The sequence below is a fragment of the Copadichromis virginalis genome, linkage group LG5, assembly GCF_057382275.1.
Source record: "Copadichromis virginalis isolate Kocher_CV1m ecotype Utaka linkage group LG5, C_Virginalis_male_GT1.1, whole genome shotgun sequence".
NCBI lineage: Eukaryota > Metazoa > Chordata > Actinopteri > Cichliformes > Cichlidae > Copadichromis > Copadichromis virginalis.
Window position 1 is genome coordinate 4,827,743 of NC_140622.1, and position 17,334 is coordinate 4,845,076.

Consider the following 17,334-nt stretch of genomic DNA (forward strand, 5'->3'; position numbering starts at 1 on the left):
AAGGTCTCCGTGCTGGGAAAACAGGTTTTGCAGCTGTTTGAGCTAAGATTTCCAAGTTATTCACATAATGAAAACATATACTTTGTTTCGGTCGAGTTCCCCATTCAAATGCATGTAACAGTGAGAAACGCACTGTCTTGGCGAAAGAAAGCGTTTTTGTACAACTTCATATAAATAGCTGTAACTTTTGATAGAAGACTCGGATACACATGTTTATGGCTTTATCTTATAGAACTCACGTACCCCGTGCTGGGCAAACAGGTTTTGCAGCTGTTTGAGCTAAGATTTCCAAGTTATTCACATAATGAAAACCTATACTTTGTTTCGGTCGAGTTCCCCATTCAAATGCATGTAACAGTGAGAAACGCACTGTCTTGGCGAAAGAAAGCGTTTTTGTACAACTTCATATAAATAGCTGTAACTTTTGATAGAAGACTCGGATACACATGTTTATGGCTTTATCTTATAGAACTCAAGGTTCCCGTGCTGGGAAAACAGGTTTTGCAGCTGTTTGAGCTAAGATTTCCAAGTTATTCACATAATGAAAACCTATACTTTGTTTCAGTCGAGTTCCCCATTCAAAATGCATGTAACAGTGAGAAACGCACTGTCTTGGCGAAAGAAAGCGTTTTTGTACAACTTCATAGAAATAGCTGTAACTTTTGATAGAAGACTCAGACAAACATGTTTATGGCCTTATATTATAGAACTCAAGGTCTCCGTGCTGGGCAAACAGGTTTTGCAGCTGTTTGAGCTAAGATTTCCAAGTTATTCACATAATGAAAACATATACTTTGTTTCGGTCGAGTTCCCCATTCAAATGCATGTAACAGTGAGAAGCGCACTGTCTTGGCGAAAGAAAGCTATTTTGTACAACTTCATATAAATAGCTGTAACTTTTGATAGAAGACTCGGATACACATGTTTATGGCTTTATCTTATAGAACTCAAGGTCTCCGTGCTGGGAAAACAGGTTTTGCAGCTGTTTGAGCTAAGATTTCCAAGTTATTCACATAATGAAAACCTATACTTTGTTTCGGTCGAGTTCCCCATTCAAATGCATGTAACAGTGAGAAACGCACTGTCTTGGCGAAAGAAAGCGTTTTTGTACAACTTCATAGAAATAGCTGTAACTTTTGATAGAAGACTCAGACAAACATGTTTATGGCCTTATATTATAGAACTCAAGGTCTCCGTGCTGGGAAAACAGGTTTTGCAGCTGTTTGAGCTAAGATTTCCAAGTTATTCACATAATGAAAACCTATACTTTGTTTCGGTCGAGTTCCCCATTCAAATGCATGTAACAGTGAGAAACGCACTGTCTTGGCGAAAGAAAGCGTTTTTGTACAACTTCATAGAAATAGCTGTAACTTTTGATAGAAGACTCAGACAAACATGTTTATGGCTTTATCTTATAGAACTCAAGGTTCCCGTGCTGGGCAAACAGGTTTTGCAGCTGTTTGAGCTAAGATTTCCAAGTTATTCACATAATGAAAACCTATACTTTGTTTCGGTCGAGTTCCCCATTCAAATGCATGTAACAGTGAGAAACGCACTGTCTTGGCGAAAGAAAGCTATTTTGTACAACTTCATATGAATAGCTGTAACTTTTGATAGAAGACTCGGATACACATGTTTATGGCTTTATCTTATAGAACTCAAGGTCTCCGTGCTGGGAAAACAGGTTTTGCAGCTGTTTGAGCTAAGATTTCCAAGTTATTCACATAATGAAAACTTATACTTTGTTTCGGTCGAGTTCCCCATTCAAATTCATGTAACAGTGAGAAACGCACTGTCTTGGCGAAAGAAAGCGTTTTTGTACAACTTCATAGAAATAGCTGTAACTTTTGATAGAAGACTCAGACAAACATGTTTATGGCCTTATATTATAGAACTCAAGGTCCCCGTGCTGGCAAAACAGGTTTTGCAGCTGTTTGAGCTAAGATTTCCAAGTTATTCACATAATGAAAACCTATACTTTGTTTCGGTCGAGTTCCCCATTCAAATGCATGTAACAGTGAGAAACGCACTGTCTTGGCGAAAGAAAGCGTTTTTGTACAACTTCATATAAATAGCTGTAACTTTTGATAGAAGACTCGGATACACATGTTTATGGCTTTATCTTATAGAACTCACGTACCCCGTGCTGGGCAAACAGGTTTTGCAGCTGTTTGAGCTAAGATTTCCAAGTTATTCACATAATGAAAACCTATACTTTGTTTCGGTCGAGTTCCCCATTCAAATGCATGTAACAGTGAGAAACGCACTGTCTTGGCGAAAGAAAGCGTTTTTGTACAACTTCATATAAATAGCTGTAACTTTTGATAGAAGACTCGGATACACATGTTTATGGCTTTATCTTATAGAACTCAAGGTTCCCGTGCTGGGAAAACAGGTTTTGCAGCTGTTTGAGCTAAGATTTCCAAGTTATTCACATAATGAAAACCTATACTTTGTTTCAGTCGAGTTCCCCATTCAAAATGCATGTAACAGTGAGAAACGCACTGTCTTGGCGAAAGAAAGCGTTTTTGTACAACTTCATAGAAATAGCTGTAACTTTTGATAGAAGACTCAGACAAACATGTTTATGGCCTTATATTATAGAACTCAAGGTCTCCGTGCTGGGCAAACAGGTTTTGCAGCTGTTTGAGCTAAGATTTCCAAGTTATTCACATAATGAAAACATATACTTTGTTTCGGTCGAGTTCCCCATTCAAATGCATGTAACAGTGAGAAGCGCACTGTCTTGGCGAAAGAAAGCTATTTTGTACAACTTCATATAAATAGCTGTAACTTTTGATAGAAGACTCGGATACACATGTTTATGGCTTTATCTTATAGAACTCAAGGTCTCCGTGCTGGGAAAACAGGTTTTGCAGCTGTTTGAGCTAAGATTTCCAAGTTATTCACATAATGAAAACCTATACTTTGTTTCGGTCGAGTTCCCCATTCAAATGCATGTAACAGTGAGAAACGCACTGTCTTGGCGAAAGAAAGCGTTTTTGTACAACTTCATAGAAATAGCTGTAACTTTTGATAGAAGACTCAGACAAACATGTTTATGGCCTTATATTATAGAACTCAAGGTCTCCGTGCTGGGAAAACAGGTTTTGCAGCTGTTTGAGCTAAGATTTCCAAGTTATTCACATAATGAAAACCTATACTTTGTTTCGGTCGAGTTCCCCATTCAAATGCATGTAACAGTGAGAAACGCACTGTCTTGGCGAAAGAAAGCGTTTTTGTACAACTTCATAGAAATAGCTGTAACTTTTGATAGAAGACTCAGACAAACATGTTTATGGCTTTATCTTATAGAACTCAAGGTTCCCGTGCTGGGCAAACAGGTTTTGCAGCTGTTTGAGCTAAGATTTCCAAGTTATTCACATAATGAAAACTTATACTTTGTTTCGGTCGAGTTCCCCATTCAAATGCATGTAACAGTGAGAAACGCACTGTCTTGGCGAAAGAAAGCGTTTTTGTACAACTTCATATGAATAGCTGTAACTTTTGATAGAAGACTCGGATAGACATGTTTATGGCTTTATCTTATAGAACTCAAGGTTCCCGTGCTGGGAAAACAGGTTTTGCAGCTGTTTGAGCTAAGATTTCCAAGTTATTCACATAATGAAAACCTATACTTTGTTTCGGTCGAGTTCCCCATTCAAATGCATGTAACAGTGAGAAACGCACTGTCTTGGCGAAAGAAAGCGTTTTTGTACAACTTCATAGAAATAGCTGTAACTTTTGATAGAAGACTCAGACAAACATGTTTATGGCTTTATATTATAGAACTCAAGGTTCATGTGCTGGGCAAACAGGTTTTGCAGCTGTTTGAGCTAAGATTTCCAAGTTATTCACATAATGAAAACCTATACTTTGTTTCGGTCGAGTTCCCCATTCAAATGCATGTAACAGTGAGAAACGCACTGTCTTGGCGAAAGAAAGCGTTTTTGTACAACTTCATAGAAATAGCTGTAACTTTTGATAGAAGACTCGGACAAACATGTTTATGGCCTTATCTTATAGAACTCAAGGTTCCCGTGCTGGGCAAACAGGTTTTGCAGCTGTGTGAGCTAAGATTTCCAAGTTATTCACATAATGAAAACCTATACTTTGTTTCGGTCGAGTTCCCCATTCAAATGCATGTAACAGTGAGAAACGCACTGTCTTGGCGAAAGAAAGCTATTTTGTACAACTTCATATGAATAGCTGTAACTTTTGATAGAAGACTCGGATACACATGTTTATGGCTTTATCTTATAGAACTCAAGGTCTCCGTGCTGGGAAAACAGGTTTTGCAGCTGTTTGAGCTAAGATTTCCAAGTTATTCACATAATGAAAACTTATACTTTGTTTCGGTCGAGTTCCCCATTCAAATTCATGTAACAGTGAGAAACGCACTGTCTTGGCGAAAGAAAGCGTTTTTGTACAACTTCATAGAAATAGCTGTAACTTTTGATAGAAGACTCAGACAAACATGTTTATGGCCTTATATTATAGAACTCAAGGTCCCCGTGCTGGCAAAACAGGTTTTGCAGCTGTTTGAGCTAAGATTTCCAAGTTATTCACATAATGAAAACCTATACTTTGTTTCGGTCGAGTTCCCCATTCAAATGCATGTAACAGTGAGAAACGCACTGTCTTGGCGAAAGAAAGCGTTTTTGTACAACTTCATAGAAATAGCTGTAACTTTTGATAGAAGACTCGGATACACATGTTTATGGCTTTATCTTATAGAACTCAAGGTTCCCGTGCTGGGCAAACAGGTTTTGCAGCTGTTTGAGCTAAGATTTCCAAGTTATTCACATAATGAAAACCTATACTTTGTTTCGGTCGAGTTCCCCATTCAAATGCATGTAACAGTGAGAAACGCACTGTCTTGGCGAAAGAAAGCGTTTTTGTACAACTTCATAGAAATAGCTGTAACTTTTGATAGAAGACTCAGACAAACATGTTTATGGCTTTATCTTATAGAACTCAAGGTCTCCGTGCTGGGAAAACAGGTTTTGCAGCTGTTTAAGCTAAGATTTCCAAGTTATTCACATAATGAAAACGTATACTTTGTTTTGGTCGAGTTCCCCATTCAAATGCATGTAACAGTGAGAAGCGCACTGTCTTGGCGAAAGAAAGCTATTTTGTACAACTTCATATAAATAGCTGTAACTTTTGATAGAAGACTCGGATACACATGTTTATAGCTTTATCTTATAGAACTCACATTCCCCGTGCTGGGCAAACAGGTTTTGCAGCTGTTTGAGCTAAGATTTCCAAGTTATTCACATAATGAAAACCTATACTTTGTTTCGGTCGAGTTCCCCATTCAAATGCATGTAACAGTGAGAAACGCACTGTCTTGGCGAAAGAAAGCGTTTTTGTACAACTTCATATGAATAGCTGTAACTTTTGATAGAAGACTCGGATACACATGTTTATGGCTTTATCTTATAGAACTCAAGGTTCCCGTGCTGGGAAAACAGGTTTTGCAGCTGTTTGAGCTAAGATTTCCAAGTTATTCACATAATGAAAACCTATACTTTGTTTCGGTCGAGTTCCCCATTCAAATGCATGTAACAGTGAGAAACGCACTGTCTTGGCGAAAGAAAGCGTTTTTGTACAACTTCATAGAAATAGCTGTAACTTTTGATAGAAGACTCGGATTCACATGTTTATGGCTTTATCTTATAGAACTCAAGGTTCCCGTGCTGGGAAAACAGGTTTTGCAGCTGATTGAGCTAAGATTTCCAAGTTATTCACATAATGAAAACCTATACTTTGTTTCGGTCGAGTTCCCCATTCAAATGCATGTAACAGTGAGAAACGCACTGTCTTGGCGAAAGAAAGCGTTTTTGTACAACTTCATATAAATAGCTGTAACTTTTGATAGAAGACTCAGACAAACATGTTTATGGCTTTATCTTATAGAACTCAAGGTCTCCGTGCTGGGAAAACAGTTTTTGCAGCTGTTTGAGCTAAGATTTCCAAGTTATTCACATAATGAAAACCTATACTTTGTTTCGGTCGAGTTCCCCATTCAAATGCATGTAACAGTGAGAAACGCACTGTCTTGGCGAAAGAAAGCGTTTTTGTACAACTTCATAGAAATAGCTGTAACTTTTGATAGAAGACTCAGACAAACATGTTTATGGCCTTATATTATAGAACTCAAGGTCTCCGTGCTGGGAAAACAGGTTTTGCAGCTGTTTGAGCTAAGATTTCCAAGTTATTCACATAATGAAAACCTATACTTTGTTTCGGTCGAGTTCCCCATTCAAATGCATGTAACAGTGAGAAACGCACTGTCTTGGCGAAAGAAAGCGTTTTTGTACAACTTCATATAAATAGCTGTAACTTTTGATAGAAGACTCGGATACACATGTTTATGGCTTTATCTTATAGAACTCAACGTTCCCGTGCTGGGAAAACAGGTTTTGCAGCTGTTTGAGCTAAGATTTCCAAGTTATTCACATAATGAAAACCTATACTTTGTTTCGGTCGAGTTCCCCATTCAAATGCATGTAACAGTGAGAAACGCACTGTCTTGGCGAAAGAAAGCGTTTTTGTACAACTTCATATAAATAGCTGTAACTTTTGATAGAAGACTCGGATACACATGTTTATAGCTTTATCTTATAGAACTCACATTCCCCGTGCTGGGCAAACAGGTTTTGCAGCTGTTTGAGCTAAGATTTCCAAGTTATTCACATAATGAAAACCTATACTTTGTTTCGGTTGAGTTCCCCATTCAAATGCATGTAACAGTGAGAAACGCACTGTCTTGGCGAAAGAAAGCGTTTTTGTACAACTTCATAGAAATAGCTGTAACTTTTGATAGAAGACTCAGACAAACATGTTTATGGCCTTATATTATAGAACTCAAGGTCTCCGTGCTGGGAAAACAGGTTTTGCAGATGTTTGAGCTAAGATTTCCAAGTTATTCACATAATGAAAACCTATACTTTGTTTCGGTCGAGTTCCCCATTCAAATGCATGTAACAGTGAGAAACGCACTGTCTTGGCGAAAGAAAGCGTTTTTGTACAACTTCATAGAAATAGCTGTAACTTTTGATAGAAGACTCAGACAAACATGTTTATGGCTTTATCTTATAGAACTCAAGGTCTCCGTGCTGGGAAAACAGTTTTTGCAGCTGTTTGAGCTAAGATTTCCAAGTTATTCACATAATGAAAACCTATACTTTGTTTCGGTCGAGTTCCCCATTCAAATGCATGTAACAGTGAGAAACGCACTGTCTTGGCGAAAGAAAGCGTTTTTGTACAACTTCATAGAAATAGCTGTAACTTTTGATAGAAGACTCGGATACACATGTTTATGGCTTTATCTTATAGAAGTCAAGGTTCATGTGCTGGGCAAACAGGTTTTGCAGCTGTTTGAGCTAAGATTTCCAAGTTATTCACATAATGAAAACTTATACTTTGTTTCGGTGGAGTTCCCCATTCAAATGCATGTAACAGTGAGAAACGCACTGTCTTGGCAAAAGAAAGCGTTTTTGTACAACTTCATATGAATAGCTGTAACTTTTGATAGAAGACTCGGATACACATGTTTATGGCTTTATCTTATAGAACTCAAGGTTCCTGTGCTGGGCAAACAGGTTTTGCAGCTGTTTGAGCTAAGATTTCCAAGTTATTCACATAATGAAAACCTATACTTTGTTTCGGTCGAGTTCCCCATTCAAATGCATGTAACAGTGAGAAACGCACTGTCTTGGCGAAAGAAAGCGTTTTTGTACAACTTCATAGAAATAGCTGTAACTTTTGATAGAAGACTCAGACAAACATGTTTATGGCCTTATCTTATAGAACTCAAGGTCTCCGTGCTGGGAAAACAGGTTTTGCAGCTGTTTGAGCTAAGATTTCCAAGTTATTCACATAATGAAAACGTATACTTTGTTTCGGTCGAGTTCCCCATTCAAATGCATGTAACAGTGAGAAACGCACTGTCTTGGCGAAAGAAAGCGTTTTTGTACAACTTCATAGAAATAGCTGTAACTTTTGATAGAAGACTCGGATACACATGTTTATGGCTTTATCTTATAGAACTCAAGGTTCCCGTGCTGGGCAAACAGGTTTTGCAGCTGTTTGAGCTAAGATTTCCAAGTTATTCACATAATGAAAACCTATACTTTGTTTCGGTCGAGTTCCCCATTCAAATTCATGTAACAGTGAGAAACGCACTGTCTTGGCGAAAGAAAGCGTTTTTGTACAACTTCATAGAAATAGCTGTAACTTTTGATAGAAGACTCAGACAAACATGTTTATGGCCTTATATTATAGAACTCAAGGTCCCCGTGCTGGCAAAACAGGTTTTGCAGCTGTTTGAGCTAAGATTTCCAAGTTATTCACATAATGAAAACCTATACTTTGTTTCGGTCGAGTTCCCCATTCAAATGCATGTAACAGTGAGAAACGCACTGTCTTGGCGAAAGAAAGCGTTTTTGTACAACTTCATAGAAATAGCTGTAACTTTTGATAGAAGACTCGGATACACATGTTTATGGCTTTATCTTATAGAACTCAAGGTTCCCGTGCTGGGCAAACAGGTTTTGCAGCTGTTTGAGCTAAGATTTCCAAGTTATTCACATAATGAAAACCTATACTTTGTTTCGGTCGAGTTCCCCATTCAAATGCATGTAACAGTGAGAAACGCACTGTCTTGGCGAAAGAAAGCGTTTTTGTACAACTTCATAGAAATAGCTGTAACTTTTGATAGAAGACTCAGACAAACATGTTTATGGCCTTATCTTATAGAACTCAAGGTCTCCGTGCTGGGAAAACAGGTTTTGCAGCTGTTTGAGCTAAGATTTCCAAGTTATTCACATAATAAAAACTTATACTTTGTTTCGGTCGAGTTCCCCATTCAAATGCATGTAACAGTGAGAAACGCACTGTCTTGGCGAAAGAAAGCGTTTTTGTACAACTTCATATAAATAGCTGTAACTTTTGATAGAAGACTCGGATACACATGTTTATGGCTTTATCTTATAGAACTCAAGGTTCCCGTGCTGGGCAAACAGGTTTTGCAGCTGTTTGAGCTAAGATTTCCAAGTTATTCACATAATGAAAACCTATACTTTGTTTCGGTCGAGTTCCCCATTCAAATGCATGTAACAGTGAGAAACGCACTGTCTTGGCGAAAGAAAGCGTTTTTGTACAACTTCATAGAAATAGCTGTAACTTTTGATAGAAGACTCAGACAAACATGTTTATGGCCTTATATTATAGAACTCAAGGTCCCCGTGCTGGGAAAACAGGTTTTGCAGCTGTTTGAGCTAAGATTTCCAAGTTATTCACATAATGAAAACCTATACTTTGTTTCGGTCGAGTTCCCCATTCAAATGCATGTAACAGTGAGAAACGCACTGTCTTGGCGAAAGAAAGCGTTTTTGTACAACTTCATAGAAATAGCTGTAACTTTTGATAGAAGACTCAGACAAACATGTTTATGGCCTTATATTATAGAACTCAAGGTCTCCGTGCTGGGAAAACAGGTTTTGCAGCTGTTTGAGCTAAGATTTCCAAGTTATTCACATAATGAAAACCTATACTTTGTTTCGGTCGAGTTCCCCATTCAAATGCATGTAACAGTGAGAAACGCACTGTCTTGGCGAAAGAAAGCGTTTTTGTACAACTTCATATAAATAGCTGTAACTTTTGATAGAAGACTCGGATACACATGTTTATGGCTTTATCTTATAGAACTCAACGTTCCCGTGCTGGGAAAACAGGTTTTGCAGCTGTTTGAGCTAAGATTTCCAAGTTATTCACATAATGAAAACCTATACTTTGTTTCGGTCGAGTTCCCCATTCAAATGCATGTAACAGTGAGAAACGCACTGTCTTGGCGAAAGAAAGCGTTTTTGTACAACTTCATAGAAATAGCTGTAACTTTTGATAGAAGACTCAGACAAACATGTTTATGGCTTTATCTTATAGAACTCAAGGTCTCCGTGCTGGGAAAACAGGTTTTGCAGCTGTTTAAGCTAAGATTTCCAAGTTATTCACATAATGAAAACGTATACTTTGTTTTGGTCGAGTTCCCCATTCAAATGCATGTAACAGTGAGAAGCGCACTGTCTTGGCGAAAGAAAGCTATTTTGTACAACTTCATATAAATAGCTGTAACTTTTGATAGAAGACTCGGATACACATGTTTATAGCTTTATCTTATAGAACTCACATTCCCCGTGCTGGGCAAACAGGTTTTGCAGCTGTTTGAGCTAAGATTTCCAAGTTATTCACATAATGAAAACCTATACTTTGTTTCGGTTGAGTTCCCCATTCAAATGCATGTAACAGTGAGAAACGCACTGTCTTGGCGAAAGAAAGCGTTTTTGTACAACTTCATATGAATAGCTGTAACTTTTGATAGAAGACTCAGACAAACATGTTTATGGCCTTATATTATAGAACTCAAGGTCTCCGTGCTGGGAAAACAGGTTTTGCAGATGTTTGAGCTAAGATTTCCAAGTTATTCACATAATGAAAACCTATACTTTGTTTCGGTCGAGTTCCCCATTCAAATGCATGTAACAGTGAGAAACGCACTGTCTTGGCGAAAGAAAGCGTTTTTGTACAACTTCATATAAATAGCTGTAACTTTTGATAGAAGACTCAGACAAACATGTTTATGGCTTTATCTTATAGAACTCAAGGTCTCCGTGCTGGGAAAACAGTTTTTGCAGCTGTTTGAGCTAAGATTTCCAAGTTATTCACATAATGAAAACCTATACTTTGTTTCGGTCGAGTTCCCCATTCAAATGCATGTAACAGTGAGAAACGCACTGTCTTGGCGAAAGAAAGCGTTTTTGTACAACTTCATAGAAATAGCTGTAACTTTTGATAGAAGACTCAGACAAACATGTTTATGGCCTTATATTATAGAACTCAAGGTCCCCGTGCTGGGAAAACAGGTTTTGCAGCTGTTTGAGCTAAGATTTCCAAGTTATTCACATAATGAAAACATATACTTTGTTTCGGTCGAGTTCCCCATTCAAATGCATGTAACAGTGAGAAACGCACTGTCTTGGTGAAAGAAAGCATTTTTGTACAATTTCATAGAAATAGCTGTAACTTTTGATAGAAGACTCAGACAAACATGTTTATGGCCTTATATTATAGAACTCAAGGTCCCCGTGCTGGGAAAACAGGTTTTGCAGCTGTTTGAGCTAAGATTTCCAAGTTATTCACATAATGAAAACTTATACTTTGTTTCGGTGGAGTTCCCCATTCAAATGCATGTAACAGTGAGAAACACACTGTCTTGGCAAAAGAAAGCGTTTTTGTACAACTTCATATGAATAGCTGTAACTTTTGATAGAAGACTCGGATACACATGTTTATGGCTTTATCTTATAGAACTCAAGGTTCCCGTGCTGGGCAAACAGGTTTTGCAGCTGTGTGAGCTAAGATTTCCAAGTTATTCACATAATGAAAACCTATACTTTGTTTCGGTCGAGTTCCCCATTCAAATGCATGTAACAGTGAGAAACGCACTGTCTTGGCGAAAGAAAGCTATTTTGTACAACTTCATATGAATAGCTGTAACTTTTGATAGAAGACTCGGATACACATGTTTATGGCTTTATCTTATAGAACTCAAGGTTCCTGTGCTGGGCAAACAGGTTTTGCAGCTGTTTGAGCTAAGATTTCCAAGTTATTCACATAATGAAAACCTATACTTTGTTTCGGTCGAGTTCCCCATTCAAATGCATGTAACAGTGAGAAACGCACTGTCTTGGCGAAAGAAAGCGTTTTTGTACAACTTCATAGAAATAGCTGTAACTTTTGATAGAAGACTCAGACAAACATGTTTATGGCCTTATCTTATAGAACTCAAGGTCTCCGTGCTGGGAAAACAGGTTTTGCAGCTGTTTGAGCTAAGATTTCCAAGTTATTCACATAATGAAAACGTATACTTTGTTTCGGTCGAGTTCCCCATTCAAATGCATGTAACAGTGAGAAACGCACTGTCTTGGCGAAAGAAAGCGTTTTTGTACAACTTCATATAAATAGCTGTAACTTTTGATAGAAGACTCGGATACACATGTTTATGGCTTTATCTTATAGAACTCAAGGTTCCCGTGCTGGGCAAACAGGTTTTGCAGCTGTTTGAGCTAAGATTTCCAAGTTATTCACATAATGAAAACCTATACTTTGTTTCGGTCGAGTTCCCCATTCAAATTCATGTAACAGTGAGAAACGCACTGTCTTGGCGAAAGAAAGCGTTTTTGTACAACTTCATAGAAATAGCTGTAACTTTTGATAGAAGACTCAGACAAACATGTTTATGGCCTTATCTTATAGAACTCAAGGTCTCCGTGCTGGGAAAACAGGTTTTGCAGCTGTTTGAGCTAAGATTTCCAAGTTATTCACATAATGAAAACTTATACTTTGTTTCGGTGGAGTTCCCCATTCAAATGCATGTAACAGTGAGAAACGCACTGTCTTGGCGAAAGAAAGCGTTTTTGTACAACTTCATAGAAATAGCTGTAACTTTTGATAGAAGACTCAGACAAACATGTTTATGGCCTTATATTATAGAACTCAAGGTCCCCGTGCTGGGAAAACAGGTTTTGCAGCTGTTTGAGCTAAGATTTCCAAGTTATTCACATAATGAAAACTTATACTTTGTTTCGGTGGAGTTCCCCATTCAAATGCATGTAACAGTGAGAAACGCACTGTCTTGGCGAAAGAAAGCGTTTTTGTACAACTTCATAGAAATAGCTGTAACTTTTGATAGAAGACTCAGACAAACATGTTTATGGCCTTATATTATAGAACTCAAGGTCCCCGTGCTGGGAAAACAGGTTTTGCAGCTGTTTGAGCTAAGATTTCCAAGTTATTCACATAATGAAAACCTATACTTTGTTTCGGTCGAGTTCCCCATTCAAATGCATGTAACAGTGAGAAACGCACTGTCTTGGCGAAAGAAAGCGTTTTTGTACAACTTCATAGAAATAGCTGTAACTTTTGATAGAAGACTCAGACAAACATGTTTATGGCCTTATATTATAGAACTCAAGGTCCCCGTGCTGGGAAAACAGGTTTTGCAGCTGATTGAGCTAAGATTTCCAAGTTATTCACATAATGAAAACATATACTTTGTTTCGGTCGAGTTCCCCATTCAAATGCATGTAACAGTGAGAAACGCACTGTCTTGGTGAAAGAAAGCGTTTTTGTACAACTTCATAGAAATAGCTGTAACTTTTGATAGAAGACTCAGACAAACATGTTTATGGCCTTATATTATAGAACTCAAGGTCTCCGTGCTGGGCAAACAGGTTTTGCAGCTGTTTGAGCTAAGATTTCCAAGTTATTCACATAATGAAAACATATACTTTGTTTCGGTCGAGTTCCCCATTCAAATGCATGTAACAGTGAGAAACGCACTGTCTTGGCGAAAGAAAGCGTTTTTGTACAACTTCATAGAAATAGCTGTAACTTTTGATAGAAGACTCAGACAAACATGTTTATGGCTTTATCTTATAGAACTCAAGGTCTCCGTGCTGGGAAAACAGGTTTTGCAGCTGTTTGAGCTAAGATTTCCAAGTTATTCACATAATGAAAACGTATACTTTGTTTTGGTCGAGTTCCCCATTCAAATGCATGTAACAGTGAGAAGCGCACTGTCTTGGCGAAAGAAAGCTATTTTGTACAACTTCATAGAAATAGCTGTAACTTTTGATAGAAGACTCAGACAAACATGTTTATGGCTTTATCTTATAGAACTCAAGGTCCCCGTGCTGGGAAAACAGGTTTTGCAGCTGTTTGAGCTAAGATTTCCAAGTTATTCACATAATGAAAACGTATACTTTGTTTTGGTCGAGTTCCCCATTCAAATGCATGTAACAGTGAGAAACGCACTGTCTTGGCGAAAGAAAGCGTTTTTGTACAACTTCATAGAAATAGCTGTAACTTTTGATAGAAGACTCAGACAAACATGTTTATGGCTTTATCTTATAGAACTCAAGGTCCCCGTGCTGGGAAAACAGGTTTTGCAGCTGTTTGAGCTAAGATTTCCAAGTTATTCACATAATGAAAACCTATACTTTGTTTCGGTCGAGTTCCCCATTCAAATGCATGTAACAGTGAGAAACGCACTGTCTTGGCGAAAGAAAGCGTTTTTGTACAACTTCATATGAATAGCTGTAACTTTTGATAGAAGACTCAGACAAACATGTTTATGGCTTTATCTTATAGAACTCAAGGTCCCCGTGCTGGGAAAACAGGTTTTGCAGCTGTTTGAGCTAAGATTTCCAAGTTATTCACATAATGAAAACTTATACTTTGTTTCGGTCGAGTTCCCCATTCAAATGCATGTAACAGTGAGAAACGCACTGTCTTGGCGAAAGAAAGCGTTTTTGTACAACTTCATAGAAATAGCTGTAACTTTTGATAGAAGACTCAGACAAACATGTTTATGGCCTTATATTATAGAACTCAAGGTCCCCGTGCTGGGAAAACAGGTTTTGCAGCTGTTTGAGCTAAGATTTCCAAGTTATTCACATAATGAAAACCTATACTTTGTTTCGGTCGAGTTCCCCATTCAAATGCATGTAACAGTGAGAAACGCACTGTCTTGGCGAAAGAAAGCGTTTTTGTACAACTTCATAGAAATAGCTGTAACTTTTGATAGAAGACTCAGACAAACATGTTTATGGCCTTATATTATAGAACTCAAGGTCCCCGTGCTGGGAAAACAGGTTTTGCAGCTGATTGAGCTAAGATTTCCAAGTTATTCACATAATGAAAACATATACTTTGTTTCGGTCGAGTTCCCCATTCAAATGCATGTAACAGTGAGAAACGCACTGTCTTGGTGAAAGAAAGCGTTTTTGTACAACTTCATAGAAATAGCTGTAACTTTTGATAGAAGACTCAGACAAACATGTTTATGGCTTTATCTTATAGAACTCAAGGTCCCCGTGCTGGGAAAACAGGTTTTGCAGCTGTTTGAGCTAAGATTTCCAAGTTATTCACATAATGAAAACCTATACTTTGTTTCGGTCGAGTTCCCCATTCAAATGCATGTAACAGTGAGAAACGCACTGTCTTGGCGAAAGAAAGCGTTTTTGTACAACTTCATAGAAATAGCTGTAACTTTTGATAGAAGACTCAGACAAACATGTTTATGGCCTTATATTATAGAACTCAAGGTCCCCGTGCTGGGAAAACAGGTTTTGCAGCTGTTTGAGCTAAGATTTCCAAGTTATTCACATAATGAAAACCTATACTTTGTTTCGGTCGAGTTCCCCATTCAAATGCATGTAACAGTGAGAAACGCACTGTCTTGGCGAAAGAAAGCGTTTTTGTACAACTTCATAGAAATAGCTGTAACTTTTGATAGAAGACTCAGACAAACATGTTTATGGCCTTATATTATAGAACTCAAGGTCTCCGTGCTGGGCAAACAGGTTTTGCAGCTGTTTGAGCTAAGATTTCCAAGTTATTCACATAATGAAAACCTATACTTTGTTTCGGTCGAGTTCCCCATTAGAAATGCATGTAACAGTGAGAAACGCACTGTCTTGGCGAAAGAAAGCGTTTTTGTACAACTTCATATAAATAGCTGTAACTTTTGATAGAAGACTCAGACAAACATGTTTATGGCCTTATATTATAGAACTCAAGGTCTCCGTGCTGGGAAAACAGGTTTTGCAGCTGTTTAAGCTAAGATTTCCAAGTTATTCACATAATGAAAACCTATACTTTGTTTTGGTCGAGTTCCCCATTCAAATGCATGTAACAGTGAGAAGCGCACTGTCTTGGCGAAAGAAAGCTATTTTGTACAACTTCATAGAAATAGCTGTAACTTTTGATAGAAGACTCAGACAAACATGTTTATGGCTTTATCTTATAGAACTCAAGGTCCCCGTGCTGGGAAAACAGGTTTTGCAGCTGTTTGAGCTAAGATTTCCAAGTTATTCACATAATGAAAACGTATACTTTGTTTTGGTCGAGTTCCCCATTCAAATGCATGTAACAGTGAGAAACGCACTGTCTTGGCGAAAGAAAGCGTTTTTGTACAACTTCATAGAAATAGCTGTAACTTTTGATAGAAGACTCAGACAAACATGTTTATGGCTTTATCTTATAGAACTCAAGGTCCCCGTGCTGGGAAAACAGGTTTTGCAGCTGTTTGAGCTAAGATTTCCAAGTTATTCACATAATGAAAACCTATACTTTGTTTCGGTCGAGTTCCCCATTCAAATGCATGTAACAGTGAGAAACGCACTGTCTTGGCGAAAGAAAGCGTTTTTGTACAACTTCATATGAATAGCTGTAACTTTTGATAGAAGACTCAGACAAACATGTTTATGGCTTTATCTTATAGAACTCAAGGTCCCCGTGCTGGGAAAACAGGTTTTGCAGCTGTTTGAGCTAAGATTTCCAAGTTATTCACATAATGAAAACTTATACTTTGTTTCGGTCGAGTTCCCCATTCAAATGCATGTAACAGTGAGAAACGCACTGTCTTGGCGAAAGAAAGCGTTTTTGTACAACTTCATAGAAATAGCTGTAACTTTTGATAGAAGACTCAGACAAACATGTTTATGGCCTTATATTATAGAACTCAAGGTCCCCGTGCTGGGAAAACAGGTTTTGCAGCTGTTTGAGCTAAGATTTCCAAGTTATTCACATAATGAAAACCTATACTTTGTTTCGGTCGAGTTCCCCATTCAAATGCATGTAACAGTGAGAAACGCACTGTCTTGGCGAAAGAAAGCGTTTTTGTACAACTTCATAGAAATAGCTGTAACTTTTGATAGAAGACTCAGACAAACATGTTTATGGCCTTATATTATAGAACTCAAGGTCCCCGTGCTGGGAAAACAGGTTTTGCAGCTGATTGAGCTAAGATTTCCAAGTTATTCACATAATGAAAACATATACTTTGTTTCGGTCGAGTTCCCCATTCAAATGCATGTAACAGTGAGAAACGCACTGTCTTGGTGAAAGAAAGCGTTTTTGTACAACTTCATAGAAATAGCTGTAACTTTTGATAGAAGACTCAGACAAACATGTTTATGGCTTTATCTTATAGAACTCAAGGTCCCCGTGCTGGGAAAACAGGTTTTGCAGCTGTTTGAGCTAAGATTTCCAAGTTATTCACATAATGAAAACCTATACTTTGTTTCGGTCGAGTTCCCCATTCAAATGCATGTAACAGTGAGAAACGCACTGTCTTGGCGAAAGAAAGCGTTTTTGTACAACTTCATAGAAATAGCTGTAACTTTTGATAGAAGACTCAGACAAACATGTTTATGGCCTTATATTATAGAACTCAAGGTCCCCGTGCTGGGAAAACAGGTTTTG